Consider the following 24,927-nt stretch of genomic DNA (forward strand, 5'->3'; position numbering starts at 1 on the left):
CAGGCATTTGAAAGCTTCTCATGGGTCAAGAAATTAATGCTGGGGATTGTGGAACCTTCAGGCTGCTCATGGCACCAAAACTCTCCTATTTTGGAAAAAACAACGAGAGGTTTGACTTGGTGTAGTGCCAGCTATGGCCCAGTTTCCTATCCATTTTCACAGCAAAACCACAGAGTTTCCCTCTCTACCAGTCCTTTGAATGACAATGAGGATATCATCAAAAAGATGAAGGCCCCCAGCCCCTCCTCTCAACACTCCTTTCTGAACAGAGACTTCCTCTGGACCCTCCACAGGGCAGGTTGCTGTTGGTCTATTCTCTGTTTGCCTTCACTGGAAAGTCTCCTTACCACTTCATTCTGAAGGGTATTGCCATTTGGAGCATTATGTGAGGAGGGACTAGGGGACATCAGCAGAAAGAACACACCCAGTGAACACAACTGCTTGTTCATACAATACGCTGTCCTCTCCTCCAGTCTCTTTAATGAACAAGGCAAAACCCACAGCACCATCTGATGCAGGAAAAAACTTAGGACAAGGAAAACCCAAGCAAGGAAATTCCTGTCAATAACACATCAAGATTTTCTTAGACACAAACAAGGTCACTGTCAACTTGTATTGAAAGGCAGAAGAACAGCAACAGATGAAATAGTTTGAAAACAAGAATGAGCTGCAGGAGTTGGTCCACCAGACTTGCAAACTCATCCCATGACCAGTCAGAAAGACCAATGCTGAGGGCGGACACAGGGAGAGACACAGGGTCAACAGACTGAACCAGAGCCCCAGGAGAGGGCCAGAGAAATGGACCAGCTGACTTTGCACAAAGCCAAGAGAACAACTCAGTGAAAGGGCAACTTGGTCCACAGTAGTGCAAAGCAGCAGGTAACAGCCACTGGATAAAGGAAATGTGCTATGTCTCAACCTTATACAAAAATTAAAGTGGGCCATGGATCTGGGGGAAGCACAGCTCTATGAGATGCACAGTGTGTTGGTCAGTTCCTCCCCACTGTGACCACCACACCTGCCAAGGGCACCTCTGAGGAGCCAGGGTTTATTGGATTCATGATGTCACTGTGTGGTTGGCCAACTCTGCTGCAGAAACCTCATAGAGAATGGGCAGGAAAGAGGAATGGTGCTCAGTTTTGGGAACCAGAAAGCAGGGACAGAGAGACAGGCAGTGAGGGACCTTACAAGTTCCCCAGCCACATCCTGGGATCCAGTTCCCGAAGAAGAAAACCCAACTTGCTTCTCATTTCCAACACCTCCCACAAGTCCATTCAAGTGATAGGTTATAGGTTTTGCTCACAGTGGGGCTGGACTCCAAGGCCTCACTCATGCTCTGCAGATGCTCTACCACTGAGCTGTAGCCCAGCCTGCTCCATTCAAATTATTAACTCATTATGTGGGTTTGTTGCTCCCTGTTGAGCAACAAGGTCCGATGTACCTCCTCAGGGCCCGCCTGAGGAGAATACGGGGCCGAGCAGGATGATGAGTGTTGGCGGCAATGGAAACCCACCAGAGCCGGGAGGTCTGTCAGCCCACGAAGCACAGCAGGAACTCATTTATTGAGGGAGTTACACAGCTTTTATGTAGGGTGGGGGCTAGGTGGGAGCCAATCAGCTTAAAGGTCAGCAAGGCACGGGGAATTCACGAGGGAGAGCGTCCCATAGGACTAAATGGCAAGCACAAGCTGATCATGTTCATGGAACTGCTGCTAACCAATCCCAAACAGTAGCGGGTGGAGATCAGCAGGCCAATCAGGGAGTTGCTGGGTACAAACACATTTTTCAGTTTCCGGGGGAGAGTGGCAGTACAAAGAAGTCTGGGTAAACTGTTGGTGGATCAGGCAGTGCCACGTATGAGGAAGAGGTTGTCACGAGGGTGCAGCCGCCATTAGGGTACATCCCCTACATAGGTTAATCCACTGATGAGGTTAGAGCCTCTGTAATCAATCTCTTCACCTCTGAACACTGCAGCACAGACACTTGAGATCTGGGGGACACTGTAGATCCAAACCATACCATTTATGAAAACAAAACTAAACAAAATGGAGAAATCCTGGGAACCTAGGGTTAAGCAAAGCATTCCCAGATTTTTCAGTAAAGTCCAATCTAGAAAAAGAAAGATTACTAAATTGATAAATTTCTACTCATTTAAATCACTGATTCAGTGATTATAAATACAAGTGACACACTGAATGAAAATGCAAGCTGGGTGGTAATGCCTGTCATCCTCAAAACGTGGGAAAGTGAGACAGTAGAATCACCTCATCCTCAATTTAAGGCCAGTCAGCACTTAGTGAGACACCAAATTAAAAGTAAAAGCAAAACAAAACAAACAAACAAACAAAAAAACTATGAGGACTGGGGATAGAAATCATTTGTAAAGTGCCAAAGTGTTCAATCCACAATTCCACCCACCAAAAAGAAAAAAAGACAGAAAAAGAAAATGCAAGTCACACCTTGAGAAAGGGACTATTATCTTGAGTATAAGGTATCTTCAAAATTCAATATAAAATAAAAACAAGAAAAATACAGACTGAGTGAAAATGCAAGCTGGGTATAGTAGCCATGCCTATCATTACAAAAATAAGGGAGGCTTATACAGGAGGATCACCTTAACCTCAATTTGAGGTCAATCTCAGCAACACAGTAAGACCCCCATCCCAAACATAAAAAAAAAATAAACTAAAAAGGACTGGGGATGTTGGTCATTTGTAAAGTGTCCCAGTGTTTCAACTCAAATACCCACCACCAAAATAGGGAAAAAGAAGCGAATCCACACATTAAACAAATGTCTACTATCTTGAGTGTGTAAGGTTTTATCAAAACTCAACATAAAACAAAAAAAAAATCTTAAAGAAACAAGCAAAAGACTTGAGGGGACTTTGCTCAAAGAGAATAAAATCACATGCAAGGTGTTCAATGTCCTTACCCTTAAGGATTCCTAAACTAAGGTGAGTGGGACAATGGTCAAGCCAGCAGCCTGATACAAGCATGGACCAGGACACCACTTAACAAAGAGAACACGAACTGTTGACCCACAACAGCTGGGATCAGTTCCCAGAGACTCATGCTGAAACCATCTAAAAGGTAACACACCACCTGATTCCACTGAAACAACACTGATAAGATGACCAGCTCACAGACACAGAGTACAACTCAAGACTGTCAGGGATGAAAGATATACAGGGCTGGGGAAGGGCAGTGGTAGAGAATAAGGAAACAGGAGTCCTGTCCAGTCATCTTAGCACTGGAGGACTTCTGCATCCTGACTATGCTGCTCTCAGCACCTGAAGAGGCCACAACACAGGGTTTCAAGATGAGAATACATGGGAAGGCAGGGTAAAGGGCACAGGGTCTCTCTTCACCATTTCTGTCTCAGTGAGCACCTGGTTTAATGCAATGGTTTAATGCAATAAGATACATTACTTGATTTGTTTTATTTCTTCTCTAGAAACTTCCAAAAGTCAAATAAGTCACACTTCAAGAGAGATTTTATAGAAAATAGCAGAAGTGCAGATTGAATCAAATGCTAACTCTGCTCATTGAAAAATGTATGTTTGTTTTGAAATCCTGAAAGAGATTGTTCAAGGTGGTATTTCAGATAGGGATGACCTAGATGCCTCTATGGAGATGTGCATAGCAGTGTATTTTTAAAATATGAAAGGTCATCTTTCTTCAAAAAACAACTTCAAATCCCCTTAACTACTTTAAAATATATTCATTTGGATCTCTGTAAAATATGGAAGATTGATGTTTGACTTGGAATGTCTTAAGCAGAAGATACCTTAACCATCTGCTCCTGTAATACAAGAATATTAACATAGGTTGAGAGAATGGTTAATATTGATCAGTCAGTGTCATATTCTATCAGGCCTGTGAGATGAATAAGCTCAAAAATACATCCCAAATGACTAAACAAGTTGATTCATTGAGAGGAATTGTTATCGACTTATTGACCATAATTAACTAATGTGTTTATAGGTCATTATTTGGTTTCTGGATATGAGAAACACATGATCAGCTTACATGAGGAAGTTTGCCATCTTGTTAGTGATGGAAGAGGATGTGCAAAAGTCTTATCTACTATGGTGAAAACTTATGCTAGTATTTAGATTAAATGGGAACTACAGAACTCTCATGTTATTTAGAGTAAAATTTACTCTAAGTCTGATTCTCTCTGCTCCTACTCGCATGAGAGATGGTCTTGCTGGTAGCCTTATTCTTGATAATATATTAATAAAGGTTGCTGGGAAAGCCACAGCTGAGGCAAATGTGTGTGCCTCTCAGTGTACACTGGTGCCATTTATGCAGTAAGAGAAATGGATGGGGGAGGGAGTGTATACCATCTAATTATAGACAATCACAAGGGAAATCTAGGCAACTTAGTACAACTTGTTGTCTCTCATCTCCAATTAAATTTTTATTGTTTATAATTACTCTTTATCTCAAAACAGAACTTGGAATCAGATATCTCACAAATCATTTGCCAAGTACAAGTTAAAGATAATGTAGGACTTAAGCAGAAAAAAATGTGTTTCACTTTTCAAGCTTCCCTCTGAATTAAAACAAGATTGATCTTGTTACCATGGTGGTGGAACTAAATGAAAGTGCTTCCTATATTCTTCAGAATACAGTACAATATGCAGACCTTCAACAACCATTAAAGATTCTCTAATCAATTGAGTTGAGGTTCAGATCATGTTGATGGGGGAAAAGAAACAATGATCCTTCACCTCCCCCAGATTCTGACCTTGAGGTATGTCATTGCTGACACCCAAGTAAATATAGGGCATCGTGTAGCTGACTGTCTACAGAAACAGCTGTAGTATGTATTCAAATGCTATTTTTATTGCTTTCTTTTTTTATTAACATTAAAGCAAATTTTTCTCTCTTCCATATTATCTATAGATTATGTAATTTTTGTGGATGCTGGAGATGGAACCCAAGACCTTATGTATGCTTGGAAAGCCCTCACCATTGAGTTACATCCCAAGCCCTATACAATGATTTATTTCTGTGTTTTCATTCATATTAACCATATGGTAAAGCACTTATTTATTTTTCTCTAAGAAAATATATGTAAACTGTCATTATGCTTGAACAAAATTATTTTGTACTTTTCAATACCATTGCCATTTCTATTAAATAAGTGCCAAACTAAAAATGTTTAATACAGTTCACTTTGAAATTGAAGACCCACTTGAGAAAGGAAAGCCTGAATTGTTCTAAACTGAAATGGTAATCACCTTTTGAGACATGTTTTGGTACAGTTCAAAAGCAGGAGTGATTAAATAAGAACTGAAAGGGTGGTAGATTTCATAGCCCTAAATCCACTGCAATTAAGTCTCTGCTTTATTTTAACACTTCTTAATGAACAGAGATAAGAAAAAGAGAGAGTAATTTTTAATGAATTGCCCCTCTGTATCTGAGAAGTTGAAGAACAGATCTTATAGCTCATTTTTTGTTTCTTCACAACTTAAACTGAGATTGTACTACAGATGTAAATGGATGTATACATTAACCCTCCCCTATGTTTAGATTGACATTGCTAGTATAATTATCCTCCTGTACCTCATCTGAGACAATACCTATGGAAGAAGAAAAGAAAAAGTGTGAAAGATGCTCTCTGGAACTGTTGTGTTTTAAAAAAGAATAAATTCTGATCTTTTATTTGTCTCCCATTTCAAGACTATATTCTATATTTGGGTTTCCCAAAACCTGAAGAATTCTTTTTAGTGTATTACCTGTTGGTTATATAAATATTTCCTATGAAAAACTCAAGGTACTTAAATTAACCACAGTTAATTCCTAAAATTCTCTGTAAATGATATTTTTAATGTTTTAATCTTTAAAGAAATAATATTGCCTTAGATCCTTGAAGCTACATTTTATGTTATGAAGTTAACTGAGTAACAGTTTTCTCAACCAATGGCAAACACATTGATTTGGTTCTTCCTTTGTAGAGAGTGTTCATCTGGGACTTGGATGAGACAATCATTATTTTCCATTCATTGCTTAGGGGGTCCTACACCAACAGATATGGGAGGGTGAGTACCATCAGGCATCCATTTTTAATTTCTTTGGAATAAATATGCCTAGAATTTTATTTTGTTTTCCAAATGAGCAAAAATTAAATTGAAATTCAATTAATTAAATTAAATTAAATTAAATTAATTAATTAAATTCAAAATATAAAACAGAAAATAACTTATTAATATAGTCAAGTATTTAAGTAAAGCAGAAACATATAAAGGAACCAAAGGAGATTACTTTTAGATCTTTAAAAATAAGACAGACTTTATGCTATTAAACTCATGCTTATTTCAGATCCCAATAAATAAACATGATTGAATGCTATTTAAAATATATAGCAGACATACAAAAATCTTTTGTGTCATATTTTTTATTTTCCTTGTCCTTTAATTCCCAAAATATTCAATGGAGCAAATATTTCACTTGTTCTTATCTTCAGTGATGAGCAGTATTTGTATTTAATTTTTAAAATGTCTGTTATGGATGTCTTTACATATCCATTTCTGTTGGGGCTAAATTTATTTGAATGGTGTATCATGTTAAGCCTCTAAATAGCAGTAGGACTAATTCATCCATGATAGAACTGTAGTATTTATCTTGGTATTACAGATAAAGAAGAATATTGCAGACTGCCTCTCATGTTTAGATCTTCCACTTCAACGTATTCTATATTTGGTTTTCCCAAAATCTGAAGAATTCTTTTTAGTGTATTACCTGTTGGTTATATAAATATTTCCTATGAAAAACTCAAGGTATTTAAATTAACTACAGTTAAATCCTAAAATTCTCTGTAAATAATATTACTAATTTTTAGAAATAATAATGTCTTAGAAATAATATTGTCTTAGATTCTTGAAGCTATTGCTTTGGAGTCTTAGAAACTGAATTCTTATGTCTTCATGACTCTAGGGTTTTATCACAATTAAATATTAAAATTGATACCAATAAAAGAACTATGTTCTCATTACAAATATGCCAGGTATTCTTTCTTTCTGTAGATATCTATTTCAATAAGCAAACATTGAGTTCCTGTTATAGAATTATTATGCAATCTGGAGTGAAAGTATGGATATGATTATTTCAGTTTAACAATTTAGTTTTCCTAATTCTAAAGTCATATCTAATCACAAAAAGGCTAGAAGCCCATGTGCATGCACACACACACACACACACACACACACACACACAAACACACACATACGTACACACACAAGTAAGAGCAAGGATAACCCATCATTTCAATTTCTGTTTATACATTTCTGTAAAACACAGTTTATCCCATTTTATTAAGTAAATTCTCTGTGAGAAGATAATTAACAAAAACAACTTCATAGAATTATTAAAAAAATAAATAATTCTACTATGTGGTCAGCACATAGTGAGGACTCAGTAAGCATGAGCTGTGTCATTGTCTGTTTTGTGTTTTATCTTCTATCAATGCTACATTTAACCTTATTTCTGCAAATACTTAAAAACTCATTAAATATTAAACCATCAACATGTAGTTAGTAGGTAGAGCCTTGAAGATGTTCTTAACTGAAATATGTAAATTTAACTAACTCCTAAAGAAAGCTGATGTCCAGAACTCACATCAAAGTGTTGATAACATGAGTTTAATTTTTTTTAAGTATCAGCCATTAGTACTTTAAGGCTTCACCAATAATATTTGGTTTGCTTATTTAATTTTCTCATATTAAGGCATAAGATAAAATGTTTTGGATCATAAAATCCTCAAAAGTCAACTTTATATATTCTTTAAAGTATGAGTGATTAGATTTAATTAATCATAAGTTTACTCTGTGTTGATAAGTTGAGGGGGCTGAGGGAGGACTTCAGGAATCCTGTTTGGAGTAAGACCTTCCTGAGCTTGACTTTGGGCCTGAAGCCTACATGTGACAATCAGGAAAAAGGCTTGCAAACAGAGGAAACAGCCAGGAGAGTCAGTGAAGTGTTTGCTGTTTGAGAGACAGTGAGGCCCCATGCAACTGAGCTCAGTGATGAAGACAGAGCCTCAATGGAGATGTTGTTAGGGATGAGGGCAGTTTCCAAAGGGTCTCCCAGGCATACTTGGGAAAGCTGTTCTCACCAAATGCCCCAGAAAGTCATGAGAGAACTTCAAGGGGGAGGTGAGCTCAGAGTTACATTTTTAGAGTAGCAAAGTGTGGGGAATTAATGGTTGAGAAAGAAAAAATGGTAATCTAGGGAGGAGGTATTAGCAGTGATCAGAATTGTTAGCAGTAGAATTGGAGAGAAAAGATGGGATTCTGGATTATATTGCAGGGAGAGAATAGGATCTAGAAATGATCTGTATTGTAGTGAGCAGTTAAGTAATAGAGAAAGTGAAAAATGATTCCTAGGTTTTGTCCTGAGCAACTGAGAGAATAGCCACGCATTTGTCAAGATAGAGAAGAACCAATTTGAAGGAAAAATGAAAAGTTGGTGTTGGACAAGTTTGAGATGCCTGTTAGCTACCTACTGGGATAAGGCAAGGAGGAAGTTGAGAGGTGAACCTGGGGCACCCAGAAGGACTGATCTGGGCAGGAGATGTTAGATTGAGCATCCACAGTACCCAGTTTAGGGTCAGAAGCTCCTTCAGTGCTGGCTTGATTTCTTCCTACACATTTACTGAGTATCATCTTTGTGCTGGATACTGTGGGCAATTTGCTTCTTGTCAGGGTGACTTGAAGATGCATTGGTGAGCATGTCAAGTCATAATCAGAGCATGCAAGAAATCTTACCTAATGTTCTCAGAGAACATTGGAGTCATCTGAATTTGCTCTCACATCTCTTTATCAAGCCTTTTAATAATCTGTAGTTCAACAAGGATATGCCCTAACATTAACAACAACTAAGCTGACCAGAAGGTCTGGTATCCTTTCTGTTCCCCTAAAGTTTTAAAGCAGTTCAGTGGCAAGACTTCTTTTTTGGAGCAGATTTAGTTGTGTTCCTGAACATTGCCAGGGAAGCATGCAGTTTTCTACATAAATATAAAGAAATAAATGCCTGACAATGTGATAGCTGTTCTGTCACTATGGGAACCAGATACTTGAGAATTAGCTTAGTCACAGTAACTTAGGCAACTCAATGAGTGGGCCATTCAGTAAGGGGATACAAGATCTGTTTTATATAATGCAAAATTAGGGCAATTACAGCAATACGTGCCCCCCAAAAAAAAGAAAAGAAAAAATGTTGGGAATGCCCCACCTTCCATATAATCCTAGCTGTGTGAAGAAGGCATGTTGGGTGTTATAAGGAACTGTTGTTTTATATCAAAGGTGATGAGAACAAAAAGAGGGTGCCAGGGACTACAGCTGTGGCTAGGGAGGAGGAAAGAAACAACACAGTAGAAGGAAAGTAAAGTCTATGGTTGCTACTATTAATTAGGAGGCTCTTGGTAATATTTGTCCTGATTGTCATTTTTTAAATGTATTTTTAAGTTAATTTTAAACTAAATTCAAATTTCTGAATTTTTCTAAAGAGGACTATTTTTGCTTTTTATTTGTTCTTTGATTAACTGGTCTCTAAAATAGACATTATAAACCAATTGCACTTGTAGTTGCTCTTTGATATTTGTTTTATAATATGCAAGACTTCTAAAGGTATCTCAGTCATCATAGCATGAGTTTAGATCATCTAAGCCTCTCTAGTGGGTGGGATCACTTAGCACATTGAGGAGAGAACAATTTGAGAGTAGTTTATCTAGCCCAGTTCATCAGAACACTCCAGTAAAGAGGATTGCTCCTATTTTGTCTTCGGGGACAATACTAAACTCTGAGACCTTTTCAGCATGGCCCTCTCACATAGAGGTAGGGAAAATTCAGAAGACTTAGAATGACATAGTACAGCAGGACACCCAGTATCCTATTGAATTGTACAGGGTCTGGTTACTTAAAGAATATGATCTCTCTCTTTTGGAATCTCTACATCAGGGATTACGACATGCTTTGTAGAGGGTCATAGAATGAATATTTTAGTATTGTGGGCCATATTCTTGTCATACCTCCAGCTTTGCTCTCACAGTGCCAAAGCAGCTATGGATGGCACATAAGCAAATAAATGTGGCTGAGATCCAGTAACATTTGACTTATAGTTCCTAGATTTGAGTTTCATGAAATTTTCATTGATTTCAGTGTTGATTTTAACTATGTCCTGTCTTCTTCTACTTTTGGTGTTGCTTGGTTCTTCTTTTTCTAGGGCTTTGAACTGTAGCATTAGGTCATTTATTTGTTGAATTTTTCTTCTTCTATTGAATGTGCTCCATGAAATAAATTTTCCTTTAAGAACTGCTTTCATAGTGTCCCATAGATTTTGATATGATGTATCTTTGTTCTCATTTACCTCTAAGAATTTTTAAATTTCCTTCCTGATGTCTTCTGTTATCCATTCATCATACAATAGCATATTATTTAATCTCCAGGTGTTGGAGTAGTTTCTGCTTTTTACTCTGTCATTTATTTCTAATTTCAATCCATTATGATCTGATAGAATAAGGTAGTTTCTCTATCTTCTTGTATTTTCTAATATTAGCTTTGTGGCATAAAATATGGTCTACTTTAGAGAAGGATCCATGTGCTGCTGAGAAGAAAGTGTATCTGCTCTTTGTTGGATGGTATATTCTATAAATGTCCATTAAGTCTAAATTATTGATTATGTTATTGAGATCTATGGTTTCTTTGTTCAATTTTTGTTTGGAGGATCTGTACAGTGGTGAGAGAGGTGTGTTAAAATCACCTAGTATTGTGTTGTGTTCTATTTGATTTCTGGAATTGAGAAGGATTTGTTTGATGTATATGGATGAGCCACTGTTTGGGGCATATTCATGATTGTTATATCTTGCTGACTTATGCTTCCCTTAAGCAGTATGAAATGTCCTTCTTTATCCCTTCTGATTACCTTTGGCTTGAAGCCCACATTATCTGATATGAGGGTGGATACTCTGGCATTTTTGCTAAGTCCATATGCATGGTATGTTTTTTCCCATCATTTTACCTTTAGTCTGTGAGTATCTCTTTCTATGAGATGAGTCTCTTGCAGGCAGCATATTGTTGGATCTTTCTTTTTAATCCAATCTGACAGCCTATGTATTTTGATGATGAATTCAGGCCATTAACATTCAGTGTTATAATTGAGATATGATTTGTATTCCTGGTCATTTGACTCATTTTTTTTTTTTGACATGACTTGGTTTCTCCTTTATTTGGCTGTTCCTTTAACATAGTTCCTCCCCTTGCTGATTTATACAATTGTTTTCATCTCTTCCTCATGGAATATTTTGCTGAGAATATTCTGTAGCACTGGCTTTTTTTGTAAATTCTTTTAGCTTTTGTTTATCATGGAAGGATTTTATTTCATTGTCAAATCTGAAGGTAAGTTTTGCTGGGTATAAGATTCTTGGTTGGCATCCATTTTCTTTCAGAGCTTGAAAAATGTTGTTTCAGGCCCTTCTAGCTTTTAGGGTCTGGATTGAAAAATCTGCTGATATCCTTATTGGTTTCCCCCTGAATGTAATTTGATTCTTTTCTCTAGCAACCTTTAAAATTCTGTCTTTATTTTGTATGTTAGGTATTTTCATTATAATGTGCCTTGGTGTGGGTCTGTTGTAATTTTGTGTATTTGGAGTCCTATAAGCCTCTTGTACTTGATTTTCCATTTCATTCTTCAGATTTGAGAAATTTTCTGATATTATTTCATTGAATAGATTGTTCATTCCTTTGGTTTGTTTCTCTGTACTTTCCTCAATCCCAATTATTCTTAAATTTGGCCTGTTCATGATATCCCATAATTCTTGTAGATTCTGTTCATGATTTCTTACCATCTTCTCCATTTGGTCAACTTTGTTTTCAAGATTAAATATTTTTTCTTCAATGTCTGAGGTTCTGTCTCCCAGGTGTTCTATCCTATTGGTCATGCTTTCTATGGAGTTTTTAATTTGGTTTATGGTTTCCTTCATTTAAGGATTTCTGTTTGTTTGTTTGTTTTTTCAGTATCTCTCTTTATTGAAATGATCTTTTGCTTACTGCATTTGCTCTTTTAACTGTTGAGTGGTGTGATCATTCAAAGCCTGCATTTGCTCTTTCATCTCATCGTTTGCTTCTCTGATCATGTTAATTATGTACATTCTGAACTCCCTTTCTGACATTTCTTCTGCCATGCTGTCATTGGATTTTATTGCTGTAGCATCTAGGTTTGTTTGGGACATTTTCTTCCCTTGTTTTCTCATATTGCTCTGATATCTATCCTTCTAGTAGTAAAACTCTGAAATATTGCAGATTTCCTCTATTGACTTATAGCATCCCTCTAGATTTCCAATAACTCACCTCCTAGCCTTCAGTAGCCTGAAGTCTTGGAGGAACTTTGTAATGCAGTGCTCTACAAGGAAGATGTCCCTCTAGGGGTGGTGGCCTTCAGGTGGGGTATTTTCCCTATCAGGGGCAGAGGTACCTCCATTTGTTGACTGATGGTCAGCCAAAGGGGGACTAGACTGCAGACTGGGGTACATCTGGTCTGGGCCTATGTCTCTGGTTCTACTGCCCTGGTGGGAAAGCCTCACCCAGCAGGAAAGACTCACCCAGTGGGGAAGTTTTGCTGGGCAGCTCTCCTCTGAGAAGTTCCCTTCAGTCCAGAACTACCACCTGGACTGGACAGCCCTCCTCTGTGATGTTCCCAGGGGTTCAGACCTACCACCTGGGTTGGGGCCCTGTGAGTTACTCCCTTGCTGCGCAGCACTCTTCTGCTATGTTCCCTGGGGACCAGAGCTACCGTCTGGGCCAGGGAGCCTCACCCTCTGCCAAAGCCTCTTGCTGTGCAACCCTCCTCTGAGAAGCTTCCTGTGATCTGATTCTGCTGCCTGGGCCTGGGACCCTCACTCTGCATCAAAGCCTCTTGCTCTGCGGCCCTCCTCTGCAATGCTCCTGGTTGACCGGGTTCACGGCTCCAGTGGGGGAGTCTCATTGGGCCACTCTACTCCATGAAGTTCACTGCATTCCCGGACTACTGCCCCATCAAGGGAGCCCAACCAGAAGGAGAGACTCACCCGGTGGCTCTGAGTTGGTCCCGAGTCTCTCAATGCCTCCTCTTCTTGACTCCTGGGTCCTGTCAAAGGTCCTCCAGTCTCTGTAGGTATCTCAGGAAAGGAGCTACCCTTCCAATGATGATGGTCATGACCTCATGAATAATTCAAAGTGCCTGCACCAGCCTATAAAGAAGCTCAGTGTGGGTATCAGGCGGGGTCACTCAGTGATGGCCTCTGACCTCGTGGTGGGGGTTGGGTGGGCTGGCTGCTGCAGGCTAGCTCCACAATACAGGGGTCCTGGCTCGTCCGTTGGCTTGCTCTGCAATGGCGACCAACCTTGGTGTGGTGGTCGGGCAGGGTCGCTCAGTGATGGCGTCCGACCTCGGTGTAGGGGTCAGGTGGGGTCACTCAGTGATCTGTTTACATTTTTAAAGGATTTTTTTAAGAAAAAAAAAAACCAAAGGAAAATGTAGGAGACTATTTAAGACCTACAAAGCCTAAAATACTTATCATCCCTTTAGAGAAAGGTGGCCCCTGCTATATTGTGCCCTGAATTTTGGGTGATTCCTTTTATTCCTACCTTAAGGGCATAGAGACAATTAAATGTCAGCAACACTGTGACTGACAAAAGTGTGTACTCAATGCCAATGTCACCTGTATGTAACTGGAGTTCCAAAGAAACCCAGCACAGGTCAGTACATGGATTCATGGACTGACTGGTTCAAACACAATGGAACCACTTCTATACTTTATTGTTTTACACTCTGGAGTGAATATTCCAGGTGGTTTGGTTTGAGCAAGGATCCATGGTACAGATACGGATTGTGCCATCTGCACCATACAGTTTTCCAGGGTTGTGGGATCATTGTCATAATCTGACCCAAAAGGAAAAAAAGCCAGGGCAATGAGATTGAGAGGTGTTGTGGGCAAGGTTAAAAACGGACACACAATTCTGCCCATGACATTGATCTTGGCCGCACAGCTCAGGACCAAAGAAGCTGGGAAATGTGTCCTTGCTGTGTGCCCAGGAAGAAAGAGAGAATGGGTTTTAGTGAATAGGAAACAATCACAGGATTAATTCTCAAAGTTTTGACCACTGGGCAAAACCCAAAGCACACCATCAACACCACAGGCTTCTCTGACCACCCTAGCAGAGCAGTGCCCAAAGCTCTGTGGCCATGTGGTTCCAGAATGATGAGTGGCCAAGGCAGTCCCACAGGTTGGTACCCTGACTTCATCTTCTTCTTTGTATATACTAAATTAGATCAAAATGATGAAATATGCAGTAGTGCATATTTTGTTGTTCCAGCTAGCAGAGGAATAATAGGATGAAGTAGGTTCATTTTTTGCCACCATAAATAGACTTGATTGTCCTTTGAGGCTGATATCTGAGTGTTATATTTTCCTCTCTCAGGTCTTTGTGATTTTTTTGTTCAATGTATAACTACTTTTCTTCAACAGGCTGGACTGTAGTTCTCTCCTGAAGACCATGTGGTTATTTTGTGCATTGTGCCAAAATATTGGGCAGGTAGAGGGCACAGAGAATAGTAACTTGTGGAGCTGACCAAAGCCAAGTGGGAGTAGTTGAGAAAGGGCCTTCTCTGTGGGTCACTCGCTATGCTCCCTTGTGGCTGACCATGATAAGGCTTTGGCTCAGCTGGCTGCAGACAGAATTCAGGGTATAAAAGGTGTTTTGTTGTCATAGAGACAAAACTGCTGAATTTACAGAAAAAAAAATTTGTATGTTTATGCAACACTATCAATAGAGTGTCTGGCTGCTTTATGTTTTCTTTAAAATCATTAAAACTCTATATTTTGATTTTCTTCCCAAGCTTTGCTATGAGTTGGAAAATCAAAGGACCCTGCCACACAATTTGCTTCAATTTGCTTTGTTGGCAGTAAAATTAGGTCATGGTTTGTTTCTCTATTTCTGGATATCTATATGCTACTTTCACGAACATGGCTTCAATATTAAAAAAGTGTAACTTCCTGAGGAGAACAAGAATAGGGGATGTATACAGACCACCTTCAAAACAGTGATTATTTACAAAATAGGATCAAGTATCCTGTGCAAATACTGGGATTATCAATGCAGACATAACTGTAATAATGCTCAACATAAATGGGCACAAAATAATCTCAGCATTGTGAGCTCACTGCTCACTCCCAGCTCTGAAGCTCACTGCTGATGAAGACCACTCCATCTTTGATCCTTTCTTGTCACCAACAGTGGTTCCTCTCAGACTCAGTATCTTCTGTTCCCAGCCTGACTAAGCAGGTTATCAGCCTCAGGAGCCAGGCCCAGCAAGCTCCCTTGAGTAGGGTGTGGGTCCCCCCACTGTGACTGTGTAACATCGTGTGGGTGTGCATCAGCCTTGGGAGTGGAAAGGTTTGGCGCACTTTTGAGGAGCTGGGGGAAATTGAGACTGACTCCAACACTCTGCCCTCATCAACATCTCTGCTCCATAACTATCCCTAAACCCATGACCCATCCCAAACCCAGCTCAGCCTGAACTGGAGTCTGGGGTGAGACTCACTGAATGAGACTTTGACCTCAGATGAGGGCTCTGGGAAATGGGCTGATGGAAGACTGGTCTTTTCTCTCAGACCAAGTGATTGCCAGCTGGGCTCCTTGGAGCAATGAGATAGAATTCCCCCAAGTATCCAAAAAAGGCAGGAGCTGAGGGGTTAGCATTTAGAGGGTCCAGGATAAACTGAGTTAGGTGGGGAGGAAGGGAGGAGACAGTATGGGGGTCTCTGCCATCAGAAAGCCATGGACAGAGGTGACTAATTTCCCAACTACTCATGGTAAAAATATCACATTTCATGCTTTGTTGCCAATTCATAGAAAAATTCTATTAAAGCATGGTGGATCATTTATACAGTTTAAACAAGTGATGATCAAATATTTTACATGTTTTGAAAAGAATCCAGATTATGCAGCCTGGCTGGTGCTCACCGAGACTGTGGTAGTCAAGTATACCAGGTGTGCAGTGTCTTGGTAGGAGAGGGTTGGGGATAAGATTGGGGGGTAGGCTCTAATGGCCTGGGTTGGGGGTGGCTACAGCTGTTCTTCCCCCCAGTGTTGATGTCCCCACCTTCCACCTAATCAAAGCCCCACAGATGGGCAATGATTTCATGTCCCTTTTGTTTGATCATCCTTCCTCACAATTCTTGATTCAAACTCCCCTAAAAGGGTAGTTGTGTTGAATCGGCACTTGTGGGACCGTGATTGCCTTGGGCTGGGACTTTGCCACTGAACATGAATAATGCTTGTCTGAATGTCCAAGTCCACTACCTTTGTGTGGGTGAGTGTGGCATTTTGAATGTGGCAGGGCATGAGGTCATGTCTGTGTTGGTTTATTTTGTCATTTGCCTTCCTCTTAGTCCCACGCCAAAGAACATTTCATCCTACAAGCCTGGCCTGTTGCTCCTTTTGCACTTGCACATGGGTCACACCTATGTAGGGGGATGGTTTTTAAGAGGCAGTTGCAGTGGCTAAGCTGGGGTGGTGGGCAGTGGTAGGTGGGTGGCAAAAGTACAGGTCACCTTTCTGATAGTTTGGGGGATCCCAGCTTAGGGGGCATGGTTTCCCCACTCCAGCTCTAAAGGACACATAGGAACCTCCTAAATATGCCCAACTCCCATGACCCACTTCCCTCCAAAGAAAAGCATGCTAAGTGGTTGAGACCCCCCCAGTGGAGGTCAGCCTAGAGTCCCATTGAGAGAACTTGGAACTTGGAATCTAGTTCAGCTCCGGGAGTTGGGTGAGTGGGGTTGGAGGGAGGGTTGGATGATGCCTGGGGCAGGGACAGAGTGGCCTTGCATCTGGTGCCCATGCTGCCTGTCCCTGACTACCAGGTTGTCCTGCCCCAGCAGTTTTATTACCCACGGGGAGATAATGTCCTGCACAGAGGCATCCTGTTCTGAAGGGGAATGTCCTCCCCATACACGTTCTAGCCTCAGGGGCCAGGCCAGGGATTAGCTCAACTTCTGGTCAGATGGATCCTGAAAGGACCTAACAAGTGTCCCCCTGTAGAAGCCATGGATAGTCCTGGAGGTTCCTACATAGGAGGGCTTGGAGATGAAAGGGCAGAGAGAGAGAAGAGAGGTTCAAGGGAGAGCTGGGCTTCCTTTGAGAGGAAAGAGGAGGTGTGGTGGGGCAGGACTGGCAACACAAAGTAATGGGGGCCCCTGCCTCCCTGGATACCCCCAACTGGGGGTCAGGGAGAGCAGGAATAACTGAGGACACTGAGCTTAATGTGAGGGCTCAGTGCTGATGATGCGTCTAGGTGATAGGAAAATTATTCGCTGCTCGGTTTGCTTATGTATGTATTGCTTCTTCCTTGTAGCTGGTGACAATGACAGAAATGTCCAGGGCCTATGCAGCTAGCAAGGAGCAAGACCTTGTGGAGGGGTGTTCTCCTCATGGAGAACCTGGCCTATTTGTTTTCTTCCCTGACTTGCTTTTCTTTTCCTTCTTTCTTTTTTTATTTAGAGACAAAACAGGCCACATTTGGAGCCTGGAACAGCAGTGAGTAAAACAATCACTTGTAACTACAGCATCCATCACAGACTGAGGTCCTCCAGCAGCCCAGCCCAGAAGAGCCACCACCATCACCGCTGCCTTCACCACAGCCTGCACTTTATTAGAATTTATGTGTTGCCCCTATTGAGGGGAAAAATAATTAACACCCCTGCAAATATATCATAAACAAAAAATTTATTAGAAATAAATAACTCATTTATTTTACATATTTCATTTCAACAATAACATTACCCAATTTATCATTTAACATTTTTGCAAGACAACTTAATGACTACTTATCAGCATTTCCATTTTTCATGCGTGCACCATAAAGCACGGGTGTTCCCCAAGTGGCCTGGCACAGGACGAGCCAGAAGTGCAGAAGACCCTGGGGTGGGCTAAGTTTCCCCTGGACTTTCCCTTCTCTTATACACTCCATGCAGGAATGACATCCCACAGTAAACACATGTAGTCACCTTCGAACACAGACACATTCTTCTACATAACCTAAGAAGCTACTCTCCATAGTTTATTACCCCCAGAAGAGACATATAAGCGTGCAAATTGATTCCCTGCCTGACTCTCCAAATATTCACACTCACATGGACCTAACAACCACACCCACACACATACACACACACAGATGTGTATGCACATACATGCGCAGATTCCCCAAGGCTCACACCTCACTGTACACAGTCAAAGGCCAGGCAATATGCCTGCCTCAGATCTCACATAGGTGGGAAATGGAGACCAGCTGCTTCTCCCCTCTTGCTCCACAGAGTGGGTGTGACATACCACAGAGGTCCATGTGTGGGATTTGAGACCCCCCTCAGTTCCCACCTGTGCCCCTTGAGGCTCCCTCTTTGCCTCTCTTCTGTTTCCCCTGCTTAGCAAGGGTTTCCTGAAATCAGGTCCCTGCTTTGATTCCAAACTTCTGCTCTTGAGAGGTGATCCTGAAGAACCTGGTCTGGCTCTCTTCATCCCCCAACCCCAATTATATTCTATCAGAAAGTAGAGTGTGAGGACCTGGCTTCTGGGCTCTGAATTGAGGCCTGAGGGAGTGGAGTACAAAGGAGGGATTTGGACCTGGTGAAGTGGGGTCAAACTACCTGATGATATTTTTGTATTTGAGAGTCCTACCTACCAAGGTCAAGGCCCAGCTGGGTCCCACTGCCTATTTCCTTCCATGGGGCAAACACTCTTACCTGCCTGCAGGAGGAAAGAAGGGAACAGGGAGTGCACACCCAGGTAGCAGTCTGTGCTTGGACACATTTCTCCACTCTCCTACCTGCAGCCCTGATCTGGTGTCTGGTGGGAGTGGAGGGTGACCTTATATGTTTATGGAATCAAACTGTAGTCCCTATCCCCAACCTCTTCTCATTCCCTAAATGGTACACATTCTAGTATTTCTGGGTGCAGACTGAGGGAACAGATGGGTGCACATCCCTCAAGGACTCTCAATTCTGCCCAGGCTGTCTCATGCTCCACCCCAACACCAGCCACAAAATCTGGGAGATTAGGACTTGTTTGGGTGTTGAGGGCCAAGGCTGAGATGTCCCCTCTGATTGTGATGTGCTTAGACTCTCTCCCCTCTCTCACTGGGAGGCAGATGGAGGTGGGAGGCTGGTGCCTGGCGGAGGGCAGGAGACAGGACAGGGGGTCCTTTAGAGTCAGCTTAGCCAAGGACTGGGGTCAGGGTCCAGGGGGAGCATACATAATGCTTGGAGGTTGGAGGGTCTGAAACTGGAGACTTTAATAAAAGCCATTGACAGCAAATAAAGCTGTCAGGCCAGTCCCATTACCCACAACAAGGACCCTTTGTGAACCAAGCAGAGCTAAACTGACCCTTCTCAAACATCCTGACTCCATCCCACCCATCCTGGGTCCCATCTCCCTGCTTGCAGGCTCCTTAGCCTCCTCCCTGCTTAGCCCAATCCAGCTCAAGGTCTCTAATGCTGAAGGAACCCAGATGGATGCTGCCACAAACTGGAAGTCCTTCTCTATGTCTATCCCTAATTGCCCTGTTTTCTGATGCCACCAACCTTTGGCTGTTTTGTCCTCTTGACAAGTGCCCAGTAAATCCACTCAGTAGTACCCTCTGTTAAATGCATGGGGAAACTGAGTCATGGTGTGAATTCTACTCACCCTGTCCTGTGGTGGGGCTAGGGATAGATATCTATGGCTGGCCTGATCCTGATGCAGACCCTGATATGGGTCTTGACCATGACTTGTTTTTCTCTGGATCCTGATTCTGACTGTAATACCATAGTATATCAAAGGGCTGTTGCACTGGGGTCAGGAAGACCTAGATTGAGTCCTGAAGCTGCTGCTTCTCAGTTGTTTGACCTTGAGTAAATCCTTTTTCCTCTCTGAGCCTCAGTTTCCTTATCTTTACAGTGGAACTGATCTAAAAGGATTCCTCTGAGGATTAATGTCCTATTAGACTTACCACTTATAAACTTAAAGTCAACCAAATTGTGACTTGAACATTGATTTCCATGTAGGCTCTGAGTCCTGCTCTGATTTCCATCCTGAGCACAATATTGCTAAAGGAATAGGAGGCTCAATGATTAATTAGCTGTTCAAAGAAAAATGGAAAAGTGGAACACATTCTTACTTCTGACCTCAGTCAAGAAGTCCACTAGTTGGTGGAGGGCTTGGGAGAGCCATAAGGGGGAAGAGAGAGGTTGGGGGGTCAGGGCACTGGTCTGGAGTTTGGGGAGGTTTGGAGAAGAGGGGGAAAATGGGTTGAGGGCAACTGGGGACTCAGACGTAGAGTTGAGGATATGCACAGGGAAAATTCTCTAAGGTTAGGTGCCAGGGCAAGAGGTGAAAAGGGGCAACCCGTGGGTTGTCACTTTAACGACCCAAGTGGGGACTAAGATGGCGTCACCACACGGGGGTTGGAAGATGTAGTCTGACTGGTGGTCACAAGTCCCTCCCAGTCCGGCAGGAGGGAATTCTGGTGTAGGGCGGGGAGGGAGATTAGGAGGTGCTCTCAATTGCCTTAATGGGCTTTAAAAGGCAGGATCCCATTACAGCTCTGGTGCCCCAGGGTGTCTTGCTGGGAAGACAAGCTAATCTGCCATGCAAATTAAATCCTGCCTCAAGAAGCAAGGCCTGCTTAATGTGATCCATTACACAGTTTACTTGTTTATATCTAATATTGGAACAGGCAGCCCGGGCAGGCAGCAGCGGCAGGCAGAGTGGCCCAAAAGCAGGAGAGTAAATTAACAGCAAAATGAGCTTTTCCAACTTCAGCCACCACCACCACCCGCATTTGCCGGCTTTCCGCATGCATCCCGGGCACCCTCTCCCGCCTGCCCACAGCATCCCTTAGCTCCTCTTGCTGTCCTGCTTTCTCCCTGTGGGCCTTCCAGTCTCTTTCTTCTCTTTGTCTTTGTCTTTCTCTTCTGTCACTTGACCAGCATTTCCGTCTCTTTCTCCTTCCTTGCCTCTTCCCCAGCCTCAGCCTTCTCTGGAGTCTTTATGGTTATTTCTCTGTCCCTGCTCATGGGTTTCTGTGGCTCACTTTTGGCTCTTCTCTGTGTGCTCAATCTTTTTCACGCATCAGTGATAGAGAGATGCCTGTCTGAGGGTGCCTGGTGGCAGTGTGATGCCTTGTGTGGAAGTGGAGGGTGAGCCCTGCAAAGTGGACTGGGGATGCCTGGCTTGGGCTCAGTGAGCTTCAGGGTTCTTATTTTGCTGGTGACACTGTCCCTGATCGTCAGGGTGTGTAATAGTGACCTTGAGCTGTGTATCTGGGAAGTGTCACAATGACCCAGAGTGTGTGGCTGGAGTGTGCCCATGAGTGTCTGTGAGTGGGCATGGGTGTACACGTGGGATCTGTGTGTGTGTGTGTGTGTGTGTGTGTGTGTTTGGGGTAGTTTTAATAAGCTCTTGGAGAGGTTGTTCATCATCTTTCCAACACACCCTTCTTTGGGGCCTTCCTGTGTCTTGTGTCTCCTTGCTAGCCTCTTTGTGGGCATGAGGTTTCCCACCCCTTCCTCCCCTTTCTTGCTACACAGCCACCTTCTTTCCAGCTGCTGGAACAGCTCCAAACCTTTAAGTGCCCTAAGGTCACCTGACTGTCCACCATCCATATCCCTGGTGCATAACATTTTGCTCTACCCTTTCTCTGTCCCAACTCCTCACCCCCTCCTCTGGCCTGTAGCCTTCTATGGAGACCTCACCTTCCAATTGGGTAGCTAGAGGACCAAGCCTGCACCTCCAGAAGAGTCAGAGGCCAAAACAGATCAGATCCAGAGGTAGACAGAAAGAAAATCAACACAGGTGAGAGAGACACAGATACTTAGCATGGCACAGGTGATAGACAAGGGATGGGCAGGCAGAGAGACCCACAAATGTGGACAGACACAGGTGAGAGGCCAGGTAGCAAGAGGCAGGAGGGCCAGGATGGCTGAGCATCTGACTGGGAGCTTATACTTAAGCTCACAGGGACCATGGATGTAGTACTAAAGGTCCATTTCAGGCTGAAGCTGCTTGGGGATAGAGTGTGGGGAAGGGACTCCCCAGCTTCTGGGTTGATGAGCACCAACCCTGTGGTCTCATATTGAGGAGAATTGAGTAAATGGAGATAAGCTACTGGACTCCTGGCCTGTGCCTGTGGTCCCAAGAATAGCCTCAGACCCAGAGCAGACAGAACAGAGAGAGAGAACAAGCACCCAGAGTCGTAACTGTGCATAGCTGCTGCTCTTGTGCTGCCACTGCACACACACACTCACACATACATGCCAAGTGCCAGGTTGGCAGCTTGCCAATGAGGTTTCCCTGGCCCTGGTCTATGGCCCTGAGTTGGGGCCCTAGCCACAGTCTTTATGCTCAGGACTTCTGATACCTTAACCTTCTGCTCCCAAGGGCCTCATCCCCTCCTAAGCCAGGGAGAAATTCTGATTCCTACCCACCCATCCCTCAGCCCTCTAGGGCTCTTGGTCCCCCAGTTGCTTCAGATTCCCAAGAACATCAAAGAACACCCCAGTTCTTCAACTTTCAGGCACATGTCTTCTTGTCCCTGACCCCTGGCCTTGGTTGAGGTGGGGGATCCTTCTGGGTGGAGGGTAGGATGGAAGGTGTGAGTTTGTATGTCTGTGTGGAACCAGGCCTGTTTAGATAAACAAATGGCAACAAATGGCATAAAATTGTATATCCATAATGTCAGTCCATAACATTTTGTTCGACATACTTGATTTAATCACTTAACTGATGATTTGGCTTTTGGGCCTATAGGGTGGGGAATGAAGCTGTGTGGCACCCACTCCAATCTGGCTCTTTTATCACTGAGGCTGGGGGGCAGGCATGGGGGGTGTTGGTGGAGGGAGGAGAAGGGATGCAGATGGAAGGAGAATGAGCTGACAGGAGAGGGGCCAGGGAGGTGGTGACTGTAGGAACTGAAGGGGACTAGACCCTGGCAGGGTGGAGGACTTCTAGGACAGTATGAACAGGGCCAAGTGAACTGGGATGGAAGGACCATCCCTAAGAGACCTGGACCCTATGACTGCCCTCACTGGATGCTGCTAGGGCTATGGCCACAGATCTGCCTCCACAGGCTCAGTAACCTGAGACTGCCTTTTACTTTCTTCAAAACCAAGACTCAGACTCCTGGGGCTATCCCTATCACTTTTTTCCCTCCCAAACTTAACAATTTGTGCATGTGTGTGCATGTGTGTGCATGTGTGCATGTGCATGCCCATGTGTCTCTCTGTTTTTGCATATGGGAGGTTGTCTGGGAGACTGTGAGGTGACTTGTGATTGATATTGTCTGTGTGAATTGCCTTTCACTCTGGGCAACTCTTAAAAGGGTGTGAATGAGTGGGGGTGGATATTTGTGACCAAGTATGACTACTGTATCTTATGTCTGGTGGGACTGTGACCTGTAATGTGAGTGTGAACATGAATCCTAGTGGTGATGAGGTGGTGGGTGGGATGGAGTGTGGCTTCATGTGTGCATCAGATCTGAGGGGCCATGGGATTAAGGTTGTGTGGAGTATGGCTAAGTGTGCAAGTGTTTCAAATGAACTGTGGCATACAATAGGTGCTCAGTGTTGCTGAGTATGTACATGCAGCCATTCCCAAGAAGCTTAGGTGTGAATACTGGGTGGGGGAAAGGTGTGTGTGTGTGTGTGTGTGTGTGTGTGTGTGTGTGTGTGTGTGTGTCAGTCTGTCTAGGTCCTTCAGGGTACCTATGCTATACTCTATAAAAAAAAGTTAGGCCCTGCATGGTATACCCTCTCAAGTCTTCTGGCTGTGGCCCCAAATCACTGGTCACTGGCTCCACTGGGGACTCAGAGAAAAGAGCCAGGTGCTTCTCCACAGAGATGCCCTTCTTTCCTAATGCCAGTCCAGCCTGGTTCACCCTGCCTGCTCCCTTTCCAGTCTCAGAGCTGAGCCAGCCCCACAAGCAGCAAATTTGGACCTAAATCAGCGCTCATCACTCATGTAGCAGCCTCATCTGCCCCCTGCTGGGTGCTGCCCGCTGGCTCTGGAATGGGGAGAGGCACCCGCCCAGGATGGAGGCTGGCACCTGCAGAGGATTGGGAGTCACTCTCTTCTTTCCCCCTCCCTGGTATCCCTGTCCCCCAGTCCCAACTTGAGTTTTATGTGTGCTGAGGCTCCTGGGCTGTGCCTGGTGTTTTTCTATCTGCTCTCCTGGTCTCTGCTGCTGACTTTTTCCCCTGTGTTCTCATGACAACTTCTCTCTGCCATTCTTTCTGTCTGTTACTTTATTCCACATTTCAGCTTCTTCTTTCCTCTGTTTTTCTGTTTATGCCTCTGAGGGTCTCTGAAGGTGCAGGTAAGGGCTGGGCTGGAACCAGGGCAAAGGCCCTCTTTATTTGGCAAGTCCTATTACTAACTTTCCATGAAACCAGCAGCATTCCTCATGGCAAAGAGACCTAGGGGTGATGTTGGTGGGTGGATGGTAATGTGATAGGGCCCTGTCAGGGATGGGCACACCATCTACTCTTCACTTTTCCTAGAGTAAGTGCCCTCAATACCCTGACTCCCAAGGTATGCTGTGGTTTAACCAAGCCCTCAACTCCTTCTCAGATCACTTGGTCATTCATTCATTCAACAATCATGGAGCACATTTGATAAGCCAAGCACTGGGTTAACCAATATGAGCAAGATGCTCATAGACCCTTGTCCTCCAGGGCCTCACTACATAAGGGAGACAGGTGTGCAAACAGATAAGGATGCTGGTCTTCCAGTGGGTGGGAGAGAGGGCACAGTGAGGCCCAAAGGGGGCTGAATTCTATGGGGAGGAGCATGGAGGAAAAGCTTTAGGGAGAAGGGGATTCTTAGCTGCACCAAAGAATTTTTTTCCACTAGAA

The 24,927-nt window shown here is 43.2% G+C and overlaps 1 pseudogene; it reads left to right on the plus strand.

The window, feature by feature from the left end:
* Positions 1 to 943: 943 nt before the first annotated feature.
* The window catches only part of LOC124985690 (eyes absent homolog 1-like), a 91,218-nt pseudogene continuing 67,234 nt past the window's right edge, over positions 944 to 24,927 (plus strand).

The sequence above is a fragment of the Sciurus carolinensis genome, chromosome 5, assembly GCF_902686445.1.
Source record: "Sciurus carolinensis chromosome 5, mSciCar1.2, whole genome shotgun sequence".
Classification (NCBI taxonomy): domain Eukaryota; kingdom Metazoa; phylum Chordata; class Mammalia; order Rodentia; family Sciuridae; genus Sciurus; species Sciurus carolinensis.